Here is a 23,029-nt window from a genome sequence, read left to right on the forward strand (position 1 = left end):
GTCTGAATCGGTCCAGTAGTTCAAAATTTATGAATTTTTGTAGTGGAAAAAAGGGGGAAAAATTATTTTTCAAACCATCGGTTGACTTTGAAAAATCATATCTCGAGAACGAAAAAAAGAGCATCTCTGATACTGGAATATATTACGTAATAAATCTCCAGCTTTCAAGAAAAAATCAAACAAAAAATATAGCGCCCTCTAGTCCACAGCCATGAAAACAATAATCAACGATTTTTTGCAAGTTCAATATTTTTTTAATAAACTAACTCATTGGCTTCAATTTAATATGTCCATTGGCATGGAATGGCTGAAAATTTCACTCTAGATATGTTGAAACTAAGACTTAGTATTATAATTAGAAAATCGGTTTTTGAAGACTATGAAAAAGTTAATACAAAGTTATACATCAGAGCCTCTAAAAATTTCACTAGAGAGTTGATTGTAAAATTTCGTTTCGTTTCTAATATAAAATCGGAAGTGAGAAACAGGCGAAGTGAATGCAATAAGTTCGTATTCCTTCGTGTCTTAGACTCCACCCTTCTATTTCTTATTCGTATAAAATAAAAGCATTCCAAGAGGTTTATTGCGATAACCGAAGAAGTTAGGGGGAGTTTAAACGTAATACTTGTACAGGAAAACCTGTTTTTGCGTTACTTTTCTGGGCGATTTATTAAAAATCGAGACTTGAATCACATCAACTAATCGAACAAATAATAAAATCGCACGGAAACGGCCAAACAAATGAAGAATCACACAAAACACAAAAACTGGTTTGCCGGTGAATAGATCTAATGGTAGATACAGGCTGACACACTTATACCCAAGTTTGAAGGGCATGAAGTATCAGCTGGAATTAGGTTTGGGTTTTTTCTGTCGTCTGGACTCAAGATCGCATTAGCAAAGTGTTATTGGGAATCTGATAAAACGGACATTCCTCCGTAAATTTACAGTCGATAATCTTAATATGACGTGGAATAAGTGATGAGCCTAAAGTTTCAACTAGAGCACGAAACTAGTTTCAGTTAGAATTGAGAATCTCTTTAGCAGACTGTTACCGGTGAAAAACCCCAATCAAAGTTTCTAGCATATTTGTCTACCAGAAGGTTTAGGCGTTTCAGTTTGGCAAGACACCGGGTTCTTTATAAGCAGTAAACCAACTATACTCAACCTGGCTCTTTTGGTTGACCCGCCTGATCCGTTATCATTTTGTATGTGTAACAATCACGAAAACTTGAGAAATCATTTAGGGAACATGAGATGAGAATGACGGAATTTAACACATTACACATTACACATCTACACATTAGTTGGTTGTCTAGTTAAGTAATATTAGTAGATTAAATATCTATTTAATATATTTAATCCAATCATTAGGGCTAATCATGTCGACATTAGTAAATAAAAATGAAAATGTCGATATGAAAATATGAATATGAAATAATTACATAATATTTTGAAATAAGACTACGTCTTTCAGTAATGGTACCAAATCAGAAAACTGGTTACGGTTTTCCATGAAATGGTTTTACTGTTAATATTTGTTCTAGCTAGGATGAATTTTGATGGTTTGCATTAAAATCGAACCGGGAATTTTTAATTTTTTTCGATAATTTCTAAATTACAGTCCCCTCAGCCATAAATGATTTAAATTAATGAAAATTGAAAGAATACACATTCTCCAATCGTGTTCTTGTGGCCAAGTATGTATGAGGGAGGTATAATATTCAAATATTACTGGTAATAAGACAGGCGTAAATAGGTCGGTCGAAATGCAATTGTAGCATTCGTTCTATGGACAATGTAATCTTAGCTCCCCCGTTTTCTATTCATTGAGCATAAACAAGCCATTCGCGATTTCAAAACACAGCATTCACAATTTATCAGTCATCTAGGTAGCGACCAGACGGCAGCGAGTATTTCGAATAACCTTTCTCAAGGCCGAGTCTTTAGTTGAGTTTTCCAAATTGGTCTTTTTCAAGGCTAGAGGCAAATGAACTGATGAATTTAAAAGCCTATTTAATACAAAATATAATCATCAATGAAAGTAAATGAATAAAAGTAAATAATAACTAATAAATAAAATGAAAAAAATATTCAAGTCGTCTCGCTCTAGCTATCAAATAGCAGCCTTTCTCAATGCTGATGTCACAAACAATGGTTTTGCTCGATTCTAAGGAAGAATTAATGATATATATCGCACTGTATGGCGCAAACGCGTCGATTGGCATGCCGTCTGGTGAAGAATGCCTCTGTATATTGTATCACAATCTGTATTGGGGTTTAATATTTCTAAAACAAGAGCGTTACGCTTGGGGAGCAAAGTTTCGAGCGTTAACACCTCTTCGTTAAAAAAATCTATAAATATGAGTACCTGCTGGAGAGTCCATCTTAGACAAGATTTGTCGATGTATGTCGTTGGCTGTCAACAATAGTTCTCTAAATATTGTGCTCACTCTGGCCAATCACAGTTTCTATTTTGTCACAGTGTTGACCTTTTTTTTCGCCACAGAATGCATCTTCAGAATATGCAAGAAGCAAGCACAGTGCAGAGTGGAATGAAAGCAGTAGAGAAATATTAAATGGGAGGTACGTAGTCGGTTTTCATACCGTGGAGATTGTACGAACTGTAGATTTTCTGTGTTATGCGTTATCAAACAGATGACGGTAGTGTGGAACAAATATATAATCGCCTGTTTTATATATATTTAGTTTGGTATTTCGAATTGGTCTTTTTAAAGGCTACAAACGCGGCCCGATCCGGCCTTGAAAAATACTATTTGGAAAGCCTTGCCGCTTGGATGACAGATAAATCGTGAATGATTGATTTGTGATTTTTTTTAATCGACCGTCCAATTTTCGTGATTTTATTGTTTTCGGATTGAAAGTGACGTACTTTATTTTTCGGTATTTGTCGACGTTGAGAGTTGTTTTTTTTTTTGGTGAAAAACTGAAGTTGAAATTTTATTTCGATGGTATTGCTTTCGCCTTCGCAGCCACCAAATAATAGTTCCGGTTCGAATTTTCTGTTACCGTTCTGCGTCTGCTGTAATGTTTTGTTTTCAGTTTCAGTGCTCTAGACAGCGAGCAATCAATAGTACATTTAGAATTAATTTGACAGTTTACTAAAATTGCTTTGCGCTCCTTACTCAGTGAAAGTATTCATTTGTCGGTGCCCCGTCATTGCTATCAAATATCTGTATCAAAGAGTTTTATTTTTCAATTTTATTCAATGTTTGTGCTCGCTGGCAATAATTTTGTAGTTCTATGTTAACAGTGCGGTCGTGTCTTGAACATCACCCTTCTTCATTTATCTTTTTTTATTTGCGGCCCGCGGCACCATGCCTAACACGAGTTTGTGGCCTCTATGAAAAAAGGTTGAGTACCGCTGCAGTAAACTATTGTTTAATGAAATGTGAAGAGTTCCCCTCACTGAAATCAATCAAGCTTGATTACGGTTCAAAAATACGTGGTGGGACAGTTATGTCCTGAATGACAACATGGGACAATTGAACTTGATGTTGTTTTTTGAAATACTGGGAACAAACAATATGTTTTTTGGTGTTTTTTCCGAAATATTATGCATAAAAACATCGTTTTATGAAGAAAGGAGTGATCTGCAACACCTTTACAAAATATAAATCTCATTGTTATTAGGCTATCGTGTACACGTTTTCTGTTATTTTTTTTTTTATTTGTTTGAGAATTAGTTCGTTCTTCCAAACCCGGAATGAGTGCATGAGCATTAGCTATTTTTGATATGAATCATTCTATTAGTCAAAGATATAGTGTGATTTTTTTAAACGAAATTTCTCATGCCGAAACGTAGAAAATGTTGCAGAATACGCTTGGGGACTCAACTATTCCGAAAACACGGGTGTATACGAGGGTCGTTCAAAAAATAAGTTTCAGTGCCTCAGAAATCGCGGAAAAATAAAGTTAGGACAAAAAACAAGGTGATTTTCATAATCTACGTTAAATTTCTATTTTTCTACATAATGGCCGTAACGTTCGAGACATTTTTCATAGCGTGGCACGAGTTTTTCTATTCCGAGCGCGAAGTGCGTAGCGTCCAACTTTTTGAAGTACGATGTAACTGCGTCACGAATTTCTTCAGTGTTATCGAATCGTTGACCGCCGAACGCCTGTTTCATCACCGGGAATAAGTGCTAGTCGCTAGGGGCGAGGTCTGGGGAGTAAGGAGAATGCTCGAACACAGTCCATTTGAATTTATTCAATTGCTCTTGAGTTACGCGAGTAGAATGGGGCCGCGCCTTACCGTGGATGAGGAACACTCCTTTCATCAATAAACATGGTCTATTGTTCTTAATCGCGGTTCTTAATCGGTCCAAAACATCACAATAGTACAGTACGGTGATGGAACAGGCGTTCGGCGGTCAACGATTCGATAACACTGAAGAAATTCGTGACGCAGTTACATCGTACTTCAAAAGTCTCATCCAAAGGATAAGACATGGGTGTGACTTTTTCCTTTTTCGAAATTCTAATTACCGCTTCGTGGGATCCGCATTGAATACATAAAAACGAATTCGCTACATGAAGGCGATTCCTATAACAGGGTGTCGACTATCTGGAAAAAAAAAATCTTGAACATCTAGGAATATCAGGGAATTTCATCATCAATCAAGGAAAAATGATGTTGATACAAAAACAAAAAGCGCGAAAGTGGAAGGTTTCTGATCGCCTCAACCTCGGATGGCCCTGTCATAATAGGTTTCAATCAAAAATTGAGTGGGAAACGACCCGAAAATCTTTTGAATATATGGGCAGATTTTGGACATGTCAGTAGAGTCTCAGCAGACTTGGCACAGAAACAATATTCTGAATTAGTTGCTAGCAACACAAAAGCAACAAATATGATCGCTATGATTAGAGAAACGAATAATGAATGAATTTGCGGAGGTTTTTACCATCACAAAAATGATCTGTTTTCCTGCATAGAAACGATACTATGGTTCACGGTTCACGCTGGAGCATGAGCATTAAAATACACATATATACACAAAATACACAAAATACACAAAAACACGAACACGATAATTCAACAAGCTATAAAGAAGCAGGGTTTGGGGCTGTTTCTCAGGGTTTGGTGTGAAGAACTCGGCTGAAATCAATGGTATTATGAAGGTAGATGAGAATATCGACATTCTTTGCGTAAACCTGGAAGAGTCGATGCTGAAAACGGAACTGGAAGATCTTGCAGGATGACAATCCAAAACATATCAATCGACCCCCATTGAACTCCATGTAATGGGCACTTCAGAGTCCCGATTTGAACCCAATTGAAATTTTTCGGGGTACCCTCCACAGCAAGGTGTAAAAAAGGGGTGTGACTAACGAAAAATGCTGGGACGATTTGGACCCACATCACCTCCGAAACCTCGCATGCCAAAACATCTATATGTGAGGTCAAAGGAGGTCACATTACTTTTTGTTGAATACATGAAGCGCGTCATACTGAACTATTTCATGGAGTCCAAAATCAACGATATGCTTTTGAGTTTTACTTTTCTAAACTATAAGAGGAGATCAAGAATAGTTTTGAAGAAATATAAGTTTTGGTCGAGTTTAAATTTCTATTGGGGGTGGATTTTTCTTTGTGACGGTCACTGGTCTCTTCGTTATATCTTTGATCTATATTTATAAATGATGTTGCGCTACGTGTTGATGTTTTTCATAATCTTTTTGATGAAATTTTACCCAACTGCCTTATACAACGTCGTTGGCCAGGCAACCTTATAAATATTGTGATCATGAAATCTATTTTGATTAACATTGCCAAATGTTAATGAAACTTTGTTTCAAGCGTTAAAAGGAAATACTGTTCCGGTCAAAGCCTACAGAAAGCGCTCACGGTTCATGATGATCCCCGCCATATAAATTAAATCTAGTTCGAAAGACACCTCGAAGACGAAGGGTTGTGTTTTTGTGAGCGCCTTCAATTTTATGGTTGAGTTGCGTGAGGCGCTTCGGTTTCGGCGGTGCTGCAGACTGCTAACTGTTTACTGATTATAGGTTGTTATGTTTGTATATGGGCCGTGACTAAGTGTCTAAGACCATGCAGTTCGTGCATTGGGGAGAATGATCAGATGTTGAAATATTTTCACAGCGAAATAAAATTGGTCACATCTGTCAAGTTCAGTGCTCCAAATAACAGGGACTTGGAAATTTGTTTTTGAGCAATGAGCTAGTAGAATGTGAAAATGATTACAAAAATGACAAATCGATTATACGTTTTATGTTTCGTGGAATTAAAAATAGTTATGAATCTCCTTGCGCAATATTGGGCAATTATTCATCGGAACACATCGTTCATACGTTTTACTTTAGTATTGAATTGTTATTTTTTTTTTCAAATGTATTCTATGACTCGTGTCAGTGAAGCGCCACACAGTCTGATAAGTGAATCGATCTACTTACGTGTGCTTTGATCTTCTCTCACAAACACTATTACCCCATTTTTACACGTGGTTTTACCTATACTACTACAATAGCTTGCTTCCACCTTCACTTTAAACTGATATTTTGCATAGGGTATTTTATCGTGTAAATCAACATTTTTAAGAAAGTTCTGTTCAGGGATGCCAGGTGATTTTTTAAAATGTCTCCACATGGTACGTAAAAATGTCTTCAACTGGCTTCACATGGTACGAAAAAATGTCTTCAAATATCTTCACAGTCATATCGAAAAAAACTAAAATTCATAGGTTACATTTGGACAAAGTTTGATAGCTTATTCAACGATAAATTAATTGGCATTGTTATATAGCGTGGAGGCGATCTGGCGTAGTGGTAACATCCGTACCTCTCACGCTCAAGGTCACGAGTTCAATTCTCACTCCCGACATTCTTCCAAAAATGGAAGTAAAAGTGACGAACCAGCTAAAAGCGTTGAAAGTCACTATAATACAGACAAAAAAATTGTTATATAGCACATTTCACTAAACTTGCCTTGAGATTTTGAAGTTTATTTCAATAAATATGAACAAAGAATATATTTCACAACCACGAACTAATTTTCATGAGCTTAGAAATGATAATTATCCTGATATACCGTTGATTGAGTGAATATCGCCCCGGGTTTTCCACAAAAACGGAACTGTGATAATTCAATTTGTTATTTCAGCTTTGAAGTTTTGGTTGTAGCTCAAACCATATCCATAAAACTGATTATTGAAACGGTGTGTAATCGGAATATCTTCGATTTGTGAAGTGGTCGTTTGAAAGATCTAAATTAAATTAAGGTCCAAATTAATAAAAATACAATGTCACAATAATTCAAATTTTCTAGTGCAAATGAACTAATGCCTTCTAGAGTCATAAGAGGTCCCTCGTTGTTGAATTCATTGTATATACTTGTTGATTTTCTGCTTGGAAAAGTTTGAAAAAAGCGAGTGAATGACCCCGAGACTAGCTTTGCGCAGTGGCGATATCATAACCATTGAGGTTTATCCGAGGTGTGATTATTGCTAGTAGAACACTAAAAAACCAGAGGTAAAATTCTCTGTTGATTACTAAGAACAAAAGTAAATAAGTGACACTGATAAAAAAGCGATCGAATGAAGCTGATACAAAAGCCCTACTTCTTTTGACGATCTTTCAGGCCATTAGTTAGAAATTTATGAAAATAATATCTCTCAAAAATTCACATACGCTATCATACTGAAATGTCTTCACATATTTCATAATGTCTTCAAAATGTCTCCACAAAAGCAAAAGTCTTCACAGTAAGTCAAATGTCTTCAAAATGAAGACATGTCCTCGAAACTGGCATCCCTGGTTCTGTTTGACAATTTGAGATGACCATTTTCATTGGGGTTCTCTTGTACATCCATGGTACTATTTTCGCAGAGGTGGGAAAATAGTACAATGGAAACAATCATATGAAATGCATTTTCAGCCATATTGGAATTGCTGTCGGTATTGTTTACAAACAGCATCAGAACGCTGCCGGCGGCTCTCTACAAACGGCTACGACGCTTATTCGAACGATGCCTACTATGTTCGGATTTCGCGAATTTATGTGAAAAAGAAGGGATGATTTTGTAGAATTTCATTCTCATTTCCACTACTCTCGCATGTGAAAATGCAAAATTGGCGTATCCTAGCAGTAAAAAAACAAACAACCCCCGCTCCACAAACCGTAATCCCCTTCTTATTGAAGTGATGATGTTGCTTCACCTGTTATACATTGATATAAGTGTCTTAAGGCCCATTTATACGTTGCTAGTAGCCTAGTATTTGACTTGACAGTGAGCAGCTACTGGGCCGGTGAACTTGCTTGACAATTGGTTGACTCGTCTTGTCCGTTCACACAGTGTGAGTTGCTGACAAGAAAGTAGATACTACCAAGGGATTGCTAAGATGGCCGCCTTTTTGTAGCCAGCATAGAAAATCATGAGCATAAAAATCATAACCTGAAATTAAAATTGAAATGCTCCGCATAATGCTTCAGCAGTTATTTTAATTGCAAATCGCCAAGAAAGCTTCCGGATGGGTATCCGAACATCGCTTGCCAAAAGAAAGTATCCAACTTAATCAAATATTAACCTATATGACTCCGAACATTGAATACGTGAGCCCCCTAAGCGCGAGCCCTGTTTTATGCTGCCTACGCTCAATTTGCATTGGATGGGATAGGGTAGCCAGAGCCCCGGATACTACAGTATTGGCTTACCAGTGATGCCAGATGATTTTTCAAATGTCCATCATATAGTCAGAAACAGAAATCAGGTGCGAATTCGACAGATGATTGATCCGAAATCGACTTCTCTATTAGCAGTTTTCGTCTCAGGTTTTCAGTTGTATTTATCATTACATAATTTTATCGCGAAATACACGCTGACCGTGTATAAAAATACTTTGTGCTGAATTTCTTCGAACTGAAGATAATATCCGAAAAACAGAAAGGCAAAAGAATTTGGGCCAGGAATTGGATGCAAGGAAAAGGAGCAACAAATTCAACATTGGAGAAACTCTACGATGATGATCCTCTAGAGTTCAGAGCAGTGTTGAGAAAAACACTTGAATAAGTGGAAACACTGTTGGATTTCATTGGTCCAAAAATACAACGCCAAGATACACTCATGAGGGATGCTATACCTGCAAGAGTGAAATTAAAAAAGAGTAATTCCAAATAAAATCGACAAATGACAAAACATGAGTATTTTTGATTCGAATGAAAGTGTGTATTCCGTTTGGGTTAGAGGAAATATGAGTTTTTCACAGCAATTGGGAATTTTTTGACTCAAGCGTAACTTTAGAAAAGGGCGTATCGATTTGAGTAAGAGAAAGTTTTGATAATTTATATCTCAAAAACTATGAGTCGTACCGAAATAGTGTCTTAGAAGGAGTTATAGAGTATTGATGGTTGAATAAAAAAAATGTACACCGATAAAAAAAAATTAGTGCTCTTTTTTTCATTTACAAAATAAAAATTCAATTTGCAATATCCAAAATACATATATTTTTTTTTATTTTTTTCATACAAAATAGAAGTCATTCAAAAAATTTAAAAAATGGGCCCAAGATGGTAAAATTATTTTTGACGAACTTTGTGGAACATCGAATTTTTGTATGTTAACAATCATTTTTAGCTACAAATTATGAATCCTGATGTGATTTAAAACAAAAAAGGTTATTATCAACCTCCTTCTGAATGTAGCCATTCTAGAAATATTTAAAAAAATATTTCTAGTTCATTGTCTTTTTTATAGTAAATAATCCCTTTTAATATGTTTGTCGTGTTATACCGTCATGTTCATGAAATTTTATGAATTTGCTTATAATTTCCAACAACTTTTCCAAATACATCATCATGGTTCATTTTTTGACTCAAGCGTAACTTTTGAAAAGGGCGCATCGATTTGAGTAAGACAAATCTTTGATAATTTATATATAAAAAAATATGAGTCGTACCGAAATAGTGTGTTGAAAAGAGTTATAGAGTATAGTTGGCTTAATTTGAAAAAAATTACACTGAGAAGAAAAATTAGTACTCTTTTTTTTATTTACAAAATAAAATTTTTATTTGCAATATCACAAAATATGTATTTTTTAATATTTTTTTAAATTTTTTCATATAACATAGAAGTCATGTAGAAAATTTAAAAAAATGGGCCCAAGATGGAAAAACTATTTTTGACGAACTTTGTGGAACATCTCATTTTTAGGAATTTTCGATATTTCGAGTTTTTGTATGTTAGCAGTCATTTTTAATCACAAATTATGAATCCTGATGTTATCTAAAACAAAAAAGGTTATTATCAATCTCCTTCTAAATGTAGCCATTCTCGAGATATTTAATTTTTTTTTTGTAATTTATTGTCTTTTTAATAGTAAATAGGCCCTTTAAATATGTTTGTCGTGATCATGTTCATGAGATTTTATGAATTCGCTTATAATTTCCAACAACTTTTCCGAATACATCGTTATGGTAAAGACATATGTTTAGGAGTTACGTTACGAAACATTCGAAGACATGTGGGTTAATACAAAACGTAGTGAAACTTAAAAATCTTTTTTATCTTAACACAAACTTCAATCAATCAAAAAATTTTTTGGAAATTTTAAGAAAATTCATAAAATTCCATGAACATGACGGTATAACACGACAAACATACTAAAAGAGATTATTTACTATAAAAAAGATTATAAATTAGAAATATTTTTTTGAATATCTCGAGAATGGTTTCAATTAGAAGGAGATTGATAATAACCTTTCTTGTTTCAAATCATATCAGAATTCATAATTTGTGGCTAAGAATGATTGCTAACATACAACAATTCGATGTTTAGAAAATTCCTAAAAATTCGATGTTCCACAAATTTCGTCAAAAATAGTTTTACCATCTTGGGCTTATTTTTTAAATTTTCTACATGACTTCCAATTTATATGAATAAATTGAAAAAAAATATAAAAAATACATATTTTTTGTTATCGCAAATTAATTTTATTTTGTAAAAAAAAGAGTTCTAATTTTTCTTCTCAGTGTATATTTTTTTCAAATTAAGCCAACTATACTCTATAACTCTTTTCAACACACTATTTCGGTACGACTCATATTTTTTGAGATATAAATTATCGAAGATTTCTCTTACTCAAATCGATGCGCCCTTTTCAAAAGTTACGCTTGAGTCAAAAAATGAACCATGATGATGTATTTGGAAAAGTTAAGCAAATTATAAATGGAAATTATAAGCAAATTTATAAAATTTCATGAACATGACGGTATAACACGACAAACATATTAAAAGGGATTATTTACTATAAAAAAGACAAAATCAGTCAGCTCGCGCAGTCCGAAGCCGCCGGACGCAAAGTTGTTCGTGTCCGTTATTGTGTTGGAACAATACCGTTATCGGTTTCGCTGAAGTGATTGTTTCGCCCTAACGGGGTTTCCTTTATTGCGAGAGTGAAGTGATAAGTAATCACAACCAGCGGAAGGGAGAAGTCCTCCACTGCGGGCGCTGTGAGCGTGTGCCGTTCCATCGTCATCGTATTGTGGTGCGATACACCATTGCTGTTGTGCCAAGCGATCATCACGTGGTTCGATTGGAGCACCGTTACAAATCATCCGCACCGTGCGCTTCAAGTATTTAAGTATATATATATATATATATATATATATATATATATATATTAGGTTAAGGATTTAAAAAAAAAAAGAAAAAGCATTATTGTATATCTGCCATAATGGCAGAGTGCGATCCTCTTGATATGGACATTGAGTCTGATGTTTCCTCCTCACTAACTACTGGGAAGGCGCTTAAACGCGTTCCCCCCTCAGACGATGTCTTTTCAGAGGAAGAGTTAATCAACCTCAACAAGCCCCCTTCAAGAAAATTGGCAAACTTTTCCACTTCGCCCCCTCAATCTCCCGCTCCCGCTTCCGATTATCTCCCGAACTTGCCTCCCAGCCCAACTGTTCCCGCTTCCGCTCAACAATCGACCTCGTCCTCCCCCTCAGTTGCCCCCTCTCCGCGTGTCAAGGTCTATCCAGAAGATGCATCTGGATCTGGCCCATGGGTTGTTTTCTTCCGGCCAAAACCCAACGGGAAATCGCTCAACGTCATTCAGATCATGAAAGATCTGACAAAAAATTATTCCTCCGTGGTCGAAATTAGAAAGGTTCGACCGAACAAACTGCGTGTTGTCGTGGCTGACCGGAAGCAAGCTAACGAGATTGTTGTCGACAATAGTTTCGTACTAGAATATCGCGTCTATGTGCCTGCCATAACGTAGAAATTTCGGGGGTGATTACAGAAACGGGTCTGACGAACGCATTAATAAAAGAGGGAGATGGCAGATTTAAAAAGCTCCCTTTGACGAAAGTTAAAATTTTGGACTGCCATCAATTAGGAAAAGTGTCCCAGGAAGAGGGAAAAACAAAATTCACGCCGTCCGACTCGTTTCGAGTAACTTTTGCTGGTTCCGCCCTCCCTGACTACGTTATGGTGGACAAATTGAGGCTTCCGCTGCGTCTCTTCGTGCCAAAGCCCATGACTTGCAACAAATGCAAGTCAGTTGGTCACACAGCAGACTACTGCGCCAACAAGGAGCGCTGTGCCACTTGCGGAGAGCAACATGTGGGCAAATCCTGCAGTGCGACTGAGCATAAGTGTCCATATTGCGGGGGGAGCTCTCAGCTTGTGAAATTTACAAGAGTCGCTGGGAGAAACAGAAGCGCTCTTTAAAGGAACGCTCGAAACGCACTTTTGCGGAAATTTTAAAGGGCGCTTCTCCACAGGCCCAACAACAACAACATCCAATCTCCTCACACAATATCTTTTCCACGTTGCCAGTTGACGAAATGGAAGCGGACACAGCTCACGGGGGCACACCGTTTATTTCCCAAGGGAATCCCCGGCGCAAAAATGTGACCACTCCCAAAATTCAATCACAAGTCCCTCCGGTGATATCCCCTGTTAGCTTGCCTAAAAAATCGAGTGCAGCGGACAAGCAAAATCAGGTTCCTCCTGGCTTCCGTGGGAATAGTTCACCTTCGAACGACCCAGCACTCGATGGGACATCAAAAACCCCAACTGTCCCTATTTTTCCGTCCAGCTCAACTTCCCAATCGGGATTTATAAAGTTGTCTGATCTTTTGGATCAAATCTTCAAGTGTTTTAACGTTTCCGACTCCATCAGAACCATTGTCATTTCAATGCTTCCAGTATTAAAGACAATTTTGCAACAATTGATGCAAACATGGCCCCTCCTAGCAATGATTAACTCTCTTGATGTCTAATTTAAATAGAGAGGTCGGAGATATCACTGTTTTACAGTGGAATTGTCGTAGTCTTATCCCTAAATTGGATACATTCAAATTTTTAATTCATAAGTTCAATTGTGATGTTTTTGCTCTGTCCGAAACTTGGCTTTCTTCGCGAGATGATCTCTCTTTCCATGATTTCAATATTATACGCTTGGACCGTGATGACAGATACGGAGGGGTGCTATTGGGGATCAATAAGTGCCACTCATTTTTTCGAATTGACCTTCCACCTATTGGAGGGATTGAAGCTGTTGCTTGTCATGCAAACATCAGAGGCAAAGACCTCTGTATTGTCAGCTTGTATTGGCCTCCGAGAGCTGCGGTTAGCCGCAAGCAACTTGTTGACATGTGCTCACTCCTTCCTGAGCCACGATTGATCTTGGGAGACTTTAACTCTCACGGAACTGCCTGGGGGGAACAGTACGACGACAATCGTTCATCGATGATATATGACCTTTGTAACAGCTTCAATATGACCGTTTTGAACACTGGGGAAAAACACGTGTACCTAAACCTCCTGATAACCCAAGTGCTCTTGACCTCTCGCTTTGCTCGAATTCATTATCGTTAGATTGCAAGTGGAATGTAATCCAGGACCCCAACGGTAGTGATCACTTGCCAATCAAAATTTCCATCACCATTGGGTCGAATTCTTCTGAATCTATAAACATGGCATATGACCTCACAAGACAAAGTATGCGGACGCGATTGCTCTAACCATCAATTCCAGAGATGGTTTACCTCCATTGGAGGAGTATAACTTCCTTTCTCGTTTGATCTATGACAGCGCAGTTCGCGCTCAAACGAAACCCGTTCCAGGTTCCACCATTTCCCGAAGGCCTCCCAATCTATGGTGGGATAGCCAATGTTCCAAGCTTTATATAGAAAAATCTAATGCATTTAAAGCTTTTCGGAAACGTGGATCTCTTGAAAATTTTCAAACGTATTTAGCCCTTGAGAATCAGTTCAAAAATTTGATCAAAGGGAAAAAACGTGCTTATTGGCGAAATTTCGTGGGAGGTTTGTCACGAGAAACGTCAATGAAAAAATTATGGAAAGTGGCTCGAAACATGAGAAATCGCTCTTCAACGAATGAAAGCGAAGAATATTCACATCGATGGATTTTTAATTTTGCACAAACCTTTCGTGGTTTGTGCAAAATTCCCGATTCCGCTCCTGTGCAAAAAATTGTTCGAGATATACCACAAGATAGGTGCGATCTTGATTCTGAGTTTTCGATGGTAGAATTCTCTCTTGCTCTCCTTTCATGTAACAATTCTGCTCCGGGATCGGATCGAATTAAGTTCAACTTGTTAAAAAACCTCCCTGATGTGGCGAAACATCGCTTGTTGAATTTATTCAATCGGTTTCTGGAACTTAATATTGTTCCAGATGAGTGGAGACAAGTACGAGTTATAGCTATTCAAAAACCCGGAAAACCCGCGTCCGACTTCAATTCGTACCGCCCAATAGCAATGCTGTCTTGTATACGGAAAAGAAATGGAGAAAATGATCTTGTTTCGCCTGGATGGATGGGTTGAAACGAATGGCCTACTCTCAGATACACAATATGGGTTCCGCAGGGGCAAGGGGACGAATGATTGTCTTGCGTTGCTTTCTTCAGAAATTCAAATGGCTTACACCGGAAAAAAAACAAATGGCTTCAGTATTCTTGGACATAAAGGGGGCCTTTGATTCAGTTTCAATAGAGGTCCTGTCAGACAAATTACACTCTCGGGGTCTGCCGTCTCTATTGAATAATATGTTATATAACTTGCTTTGTGAGAAACAGTTGCATTTTTCTCACGGGGATTCGACAGTAAGTCGGGTCTCCTACATGGGACTCCCCCAGGGCTCATGTTTAAGCCCCCTTTTGTACAACTTCTATGTAAGCGACATCGACAATTGCCTTACATAAAATTGCAGCCTAAGACAACTTGCAGATGATGGAGTGGTGTCTGTCGTAGGATCAAACGAATCCGACCTGCAAGGACCCTTACAAGATACTTTGAACAATTTTTCAACCTGGGCCATTGGGCTAGGGATCGAATTCTCCACGGAGAAAACAGAGATGGTGGTTTTTTCTAGGAAGCATAGACCAGCAAAACCAAAGCTTCAACTTTTGGGTAAACCGATCACTCATGCTATGTCATTCAAGTATCTTGGGGTCTGGTTCGACTCCAAATGTACATGGGGGGCCCATATCAGGTATCTGAGTAAAAAATGCCAACAAAGAATAAACTTTCTCCGTACAATTACCGGCACCTGGTGGGGAGCCCATCCCGAAGATCTTATAATGTTGTATCGAACAACTATTCTCTCAGTGATGGAGTATGGCAGTTTCTGTTTTCAATCAGCTGCCAAAACACACCTCATTAAACTCGAGCGAATCCAGTATCTTTGTCTCCGTATCGCGTTGGGATGTATGCCCTCAACGCATACCATGAGTCTCGTGGTTTTGGCAGGCGTACTCCCACTAAAAGATCGCTTCAATTTATTATCTCTTCGGTTCCTCATCCGGTGTAAGGTTATGAACCCATTGATGATCGGAAATTTTGAGCAGCTGATCGAGCTAAATTTTCATTCTGGATTCATGAGCTCATATCATGAATTCGTCTCCATGCAGGTTGATCCTTCTTCGTATATTCCCAACCGTGTTTGTTTTCCTGACTACATCAATTCCTCTGTACATTTTGATCTGTCCATGAAGCAGGATATCCATGGAATTCCAGATTATCATCGATCGGGGATCGTTCCTACGATTTTCGAAGCAAAGTATGGGCGTGTCAATTGTGATAATATGTACTTTAATGATGGGTCCTCTATGAATGAGTCCACAGGATTCGGAGTGTTCAACAATTTTTTTAGCACCTCACACAGTCTTCAGTATCCTTGCTCAGTGTATATTGCTGAATTGGCAGCAATTCATTGGGCGCTGGACAGCGTCGCCTCACGACCTGTTGAACACTATTACATTGTAACGGATAGTCTGAGCTCTGTCGAAGCTATCCGTTCAGTGAGGCCGGAAAAGCACTCGCCGTACTTCCTTGAGAGAATACGAGAAATTTTGAGTGCTTTATCCAGACGCTGTTATGTCATTACCTTTGTCTGGGTCCCTTCACATTGCTCAATTCCGGGTAACGAGAGGGCTGACTCATTAGCAAAGGTAGGTGCAATTGAAGGCGAAAATTATCAGCGTCAAATCGCCTTCAATGAATTTTATTCTTTAGTTCGTAAAAATATCATCGTTAACTGGCAACGCAAATGGAACGAAGATGAATTGGGCCGGTGGCTCCACTCAATTATCCCTAAGGTTAGCCTCAATCCGTGGTTCAAAAGTCTGGACTTGAGTCGGGACTTTATTCGCACCTTCTCCCGACTCATGTCCAATCACTGTTCGTTAGACGCGCTGCTTTTTCGTTTTAATCTTGCCGACAGCAATCTCTGCGGTTGTGGCCATGGTTACCACGACATCGAACACGTTGTTTGGTCGTGCGAGTTGTATCTTGTTGCCAGATCGAATTTAGAAAACTCCCTTCGGGCTGGAGGAAAGCAGTCCAATGTGCCAGTGAGAGATGTGTTGGCTCGGTTAGACCTTGATTACATGTCCCAAATATATGTTTTCCTTAAAGCTATCGATCTTCGAGTGTGATTGTTCATACATCCTTTTCCCCTCCTTTTCGTCCTTCGCGAGCTATCGGTTCCCTTCCTACTAACATTAGAATAAGTTAAATTGTAAATACATATTAGATGTAAGGATAGTTTTAAGAATTGAGTGTGAAGTGTCAGTGTGAATGAGAATGTGAATGTGAATGTGAGTGCGAGTGTAAACACACATCTCCTTACATCCCATCCTTTTCCTAATGAAAATGTGTCATCCTTCTAAACTCGAGTCGACCGCGAGTAATCGGTTTCCTATTTCATTAACCATAGAATTAAGGAAACAACATGTTGATATATGCTAGTTGAAATATAGTTAAGAGTTTGGCTCCATTAAATTTATGTAACTGAGCCTGTAAAAATAAACGGAAAAATAAACGGAAAGACAATAAATTAGAAATATTTTTTTTTAATATTTCGAGAATTGCTACATTTAGAAGAAGATTGATAATAACCTTTTTTGTTTTAAATCACATCAGGGTTCATAATTTGTGGCTAAAAATGATTGTTAACATACAAAAATTCGAAGTTTCGAAAACTCCTAAAAATTCGATGTTCCACAAAGTTCGTCAAAAATAGTTTTACCATCTTGGGCCTATGTATTTTGGATATTGCAAATTGAATTTTTATTTTGTAAATAAAAAAAGTGTACTAATTTTTTTTCTCAGTGTAACTCTTTCTAAGACACTATTTCGGTACGACTCATAGTTTTTGAGATATAAATTATCAAAACTTTCTCTTACTCAAATCGATACGCCCTTTTCAAAAGTTACGCTTGAGTCAAAATATGAACCATGATGATGTATTTGGAAAAGTTGTTGGAAATTATAAGCAAATTCATAAAATTTCATGAACATGACGGTATAACACGACAAACATATTAAAAGGGATTATTTACTATAAAAAAGATAATAAATTAGAAATATTTTTATAAATATTTCGAGAATGGCTACATTTAGAAGGAGATTGATAATAACCTTTTTTGTTTTAAATCACATCAGGATTCATAATTTGTGGCTAAAAATGATTGTTGCAAATTGAATTTTTATTTTGTAAATAAAAAAAAGAGTACTAATTTTTTTTCTCAGTGTACATTTTTTTCATATTCAACCATCAATACTCTATAACTCTTTCTAAGACACTATTTCGATATGACTCATAGCTTTTGAGATATAAATTATCAAAGCTTTCTCTTACTCAAATCGATAGGCCCTTTTCAAAAGTTACGCTTGAGTCAAAAAATTCCCAATTGCTGTGGAAAACTCATATTCCCTCTAACCCAAACGGAATACACACTTTCATTGGAATCAAAAATACATGTTTTTAAAATCAGCACTTTTAGGACGATTTCATTTGGAATTGCTGAAAAACGACATTGATGTGCCTTTCTTCTGGAATATCGTTCAGATTGTTTTCGATATTTTTTAGAATCTCGAAAGGATTCATAGCTAATAATTCCGGAAGTATGTGATGCTGTAAATGGCAGTCTAAAAGATTTTCTTAAATTATATTTATTTCGCTTTGCCAGCAGTTCCGTGTACCAATTTGTGAAATGAAAATGATAGTAGATTTGCAGGTGGAAGAAATGCGCGTCAAAAATTAAAATGATGAATGAAACTGTACTTTTTTGAATCGAATATGTATTATGTTTCTTAGAACAATACCTTTTTTTTGCAAGTTGTGAGTGAATTTTGAATGAAAATTGTGCCTGATAATAATTCTATATTAGGGATTCTCAAGAAAACTATCTCAAAAAGGAAGCGTGCTCAGACAGCGTGCAAAACAAAATAACAACGATTTCGTTTATGAACTATGAGGGTTTTGTTTGTTTTTCCAATAATTCTAAAGTCTATAAATATCTTCGCATGTTTTCAAATATCTTAAAAATAAAGACGTTTCTTTACATTTGGCATCCCTGATTCGAGCGCTAAATTCTGTGTTTGACGTTTTGAGGGATGCGAGTGCGAGTAAATTCAAAAAACTTTGAAGTAGCTCGCATGCCAGATCACACATGACACATGATTTTAGTATCTGCTTGCACTCACATTCACTAGAGATATAGTCTCATTCACCCTCTCTTAAATGGATTGGCCCTTACATTACATCGCAATTGATTTTATCTTGCGGAATAAAATCCAGAATGTATTTGAAGTATTAGGTATATCTTCTTATTCCTGTCTACAAAAAGCTTGTAGGTGGTGTAGGTCAAGAGCTAAACTTTCTCAAACGAAATAAGTTGAACAGATCGTCGACCATATGTGTAAACGAATCTCTCGCAGCATTCACTTTCGCAGCTGATAATAACTTTTCATACCTATCGGATATGAGACATTTTACTCATCTTCACCTTCAAACAACTTTGCGTTTCTTTTCAAGGGTTGGGTATGTTCTCACATTCGTTGCAATGCTACGCCTTGCAGATTTAAAACTACTAAAACAAGAAAAGAATTGGCCCTGGCACAGAGAAAGAAGTAAACTTGTTCCGGCTAAACCAGTTTGTTGATTTTATGCGTCTTCTTTTCTTTGGAGAACGAATTCGAATCGAAATGAATGTGACCTTACTCATTGCGGAAATTCAACAGGTAGAGTGTGGTTTAGCATATTATCTGGAGGTTACTGTGAATTTAGTCAATGTTCTTGTTCAATATATAACCTTTGGGTGTAGTGCTTGTGATAGAGCTAGAAAAAACTGAGTGACGAATTGGGAAATTGGGCGGATTCGGATTTTATGCGCAGCACTTTTTTGTTGTTGAGGTTGTGTTATATTGCGTTTCAACGGATTGTGTGTTTCTGTCAAGAGAAAACGACAAAAACGGCACGGAAAGTGTACACAAAAATGCTTCGTAACGCGTAAAGTGTGCATCAAACAATTAGTGTTGCTCTCGGCATTTTTATTTGATCGATTGTCTCATTTCCGCTAGCGTAGAGGCGAATGAACTTTGTAGTCTTAAGCCTTTAAGATAGAAAACAAAATTTACGTTTGCCAAATGTAGTTTTTGTTTGTCTGATTACATCACCGATATACTCTGAAACATTATCATGATGACATACACAGTAAAGTTTTGTGAGTTGATGCGAGATTTCACTTTGGTGACTGCGGAAGCCATTTAACATATTGCGGACCGCTCACGAGTTTTCTCGTGTTTCGCGTTCCATCTATTACGGATGGATCACGAAATAACCCGTGTTCTCAAGTTTAAATCCTTGGTCTGCCGAGAACGTAACAAGGCCTACCCTGCCGTAATCTCGCAAAGTGACGCAAGCGCCAGAGGTAAGAATTTTCAGTACGAGACTTTTTGTAAAATTGCATGTATAATCAGCATACGCTTACATTACGAAAATCTGATCTGTACAAAATGTGTATTGTTGATGGAAAAACATTGCCATCGGCTTGATTTTTGAAACAATGCAGTTTTATTTAAGCTATGCCACCAACGCCAATTTGTTTTGGAAACAGCAAATTTAAATCGCTGTTTCCACAACCGATTGGCGTTCATCCATCAAAGTATGTGAGAATCTGTTTCCAATTATTTTCTCCAACATGCTGCCGTTGAGCGAAGCGTCAGGGAGAAGAATTCACATACTTACCCAACTTTGTAGCATGAGTCGAGCAGGTTAACATAGTTGAGACAGCACTGATTTTTTCGAATTCAAAATGCAATTGAAACTATCCCTGTTAAATAACATAATGCCGTCCGAAATTATCCGAAGTAAAACAGATTCAGTTTACGCGAGGATGTTTTGAGTTTTTTTACAAGATGTGTTTCGTTTTGTTTGGAGCATTTAGAAGAGTGCAGCTGTTCACCAAATCCGACATTTATCCTTTAATCAACACTTAGTTTCATTTTATCCGAAAGAGAAATTGAACAGGCGAGGAAAGTAAACATCGTCAAGAAGCTTTGTCCCTTGATGCCTGAAGAAAAAAGACACTACATATTAGGGAATCCTTGTAATCAACAATTAAATTGATGAGTTTGAACTATTTAGTTCTAATCTTTATGAGCTATATGTGAGAACAGCAAAACACTTCAATCTAGGATAACTATACTTTAAGATGAGTTTGATTTTATGAATTTAAAGTACATGGTTTTGTGAGCTTCTTAGTACATGATTTCTAATCCTGAAAAAAAATTGCTATTATAAAAGTAACATTACATGGGGATGGACTGTTTTTGATTAAAATACTTGGCATGACAAGCTTCTCGGAAAAGTGTTTTTTTTACAAGAAAGAAGGCATGTGACTTTTATTATGCTAAACGTTCATTACGGAAGAAGTTGTTATCTGAATATTGCTGTCCCTGCTCGTTCATCGTACTCTATCAGAACAGATAAAAAAATCACATCGCATCACTATCAAATTACGTCACACCATAGAGAAAATGGCGCTTGCGCCCCATCACAGTGGAAATGGCGCTTGCGCCACTCCGTTTTCAAGCTTTCACGGGGTCATTTTTTCACATTTACGTAAATTTTCACAGTTGCTTGGAAGGATTTGGTATTCTTTATCGATCTATAACAAAAAACGTAAAATGTCAATGTTGGCGCTTGCGTCACTTTGCGAGATTACGGCAGTACTGTTGGCTCGCCTTCGTCTCATCCACACCGAAAGAAACGATCTCATTCGTGGATCCGAACAAATGAAGCTACAATTTAATTCTGGAAAATTTTCTAGAAAAAATCTGTATATCTGTATTTCTAGTCAAAAAATCTGTATAAAAATCTGTATCGAAAAGTTAAGGAAAAAATGAAACTGAAAGATTATTTTCTCTTTGAACTCATTTTTCTTATTTATGGGTTGTTAAAGTCGTGTCAATACAACAAAATAATTCATAGAGAAGATTTTCTCCTCTGTATTTTAGGACGTTTATACATGGTTTTGTTGAACTTTGCCGTAAAATTTTCCGTCAATTTAATCCTTGACGCTTCTCCTCGAGTCGTTACATAGTTCTTCCCTTCCAAAATAGAGTCTATAATTGTGGGAGCAAACTGATTTCCGGACATTGTTTTGTTAACATTGTAAAGCGAAAATATTCGCTTAACACACGCTGATGAATTTCATCAAAAAGTGCCTTACAAACGACCTTAGCAATGGACACAAAAATTTCCCATGACGCTTTTTGACATCCGAGAGCTAACCAAGATATATCTGAGTCACTCAATTTTTGCCCCATAAGATTCGACTTGAGTAGACTGAATTCGTTATCCAAGCCTTGTCTATTACCTGCTCCAACGAATTGAGGAAATTGGAACATCATATTATTAAGGTTTGGTAGCTTGAGGAAATTTTGAGGGTTTATCAAGGCAGCAGTTGTCAGTTAGTTCAATATAGAAGTCACGACAACCCGATTTGAAGGTCAACTTTATAGTTGCATCCAATCCTTTCTCATCTCCTTCTGCATCGATACCAACGTAAACATCCTCAACTTCTTCAGAAACCCTTCAAAATCTTTAACATTAAGGTCAGCCTCAGCGAATCATTGCACGTGGCTCTCCAAACATAACTCACCCAACAACATCAACAATAACATTCTTGTCTCATTATAAAGTTCGCAAAATTAAGAACTTTCTGATCGAAAAGTGCGATTGACGTTATTGATGAGCGGTAGAACAAAGTTAAGGAACAGCATAATCGGTTCAGTCATAGGATCGTTTGAATGGGTTAATATACGATTGGCGGTTTGATTATGGTCATACTTAACATGGAACGAAAAGAATCGTTTAGGCTCTTCAAATCACTCAAGATTTCGCTTAACAATTATCTCCAACGAAAGCCATCTCCTTGCGCTGCTTTAATAATTTTTATAAATCAAGGTATCTATGTATGAACTGTAATAAATTCGATATTTAAAAATGAATATGAAATTTGAAAAAGTTGAGTTAAAAAATTGAAACTGACAAAAATCTGTAAATTCTGTATCTTTGCTGAAAATCTCTAATTCTGTATAAACATATTCTGTATCTGAAATTTATCCTAAAAGTTATAAAATACAGAATATTCTGTATATGTGGCAACCCTGCGTACAAGTTTGCCCCAAAACGTGCGGTCTTTAATTAGTTAAGATTACCGAAAGAAT

The 23,029-nt window shown here is 37.0% G+C and overlaps 1 protein-coding gene and 1 non-coding gene across 3 annotated transcripts in view; both read left to right on the forward strand.

The window, feature by feature from the left end:
- Positions 1 to 23,029, forward strand: part of LOC129768392 (retinol dehydrogenase 14) — an 86,066-nt gene that overhangs the window by 24,690 nt on the left and 38,347 nt on the right. The gene's annotated exons all lie outside the window — the stretch shown is intronic.
- On the forward strand, positions 7,431 to 7,576 carry LOC129772092 (U4 spliceosomal RNA). Its single transcript, XR_008742561.1, has one exon. It is a non-coding gene; the product is annotated as a U4 spliceosomal RNA (small nuclear RNA).

The sequence above is a fragment of the Toxorhynchites rutilus genome, chromosome 2, assembly GCF_029784135.1.
Source record: "Toxorhynchites rutilus septentrionalis strain SRP chromosome 2, ASM2978413v1, whole genome shotgun sequence".
In the NCBI taxonomy this organism is placed as follows: Eukaryota; Metazoa; Arthropoda; class Insecta; order Diptera; family Culicidae; genus Toxorhynchites; species Toxorhynchites rutilus.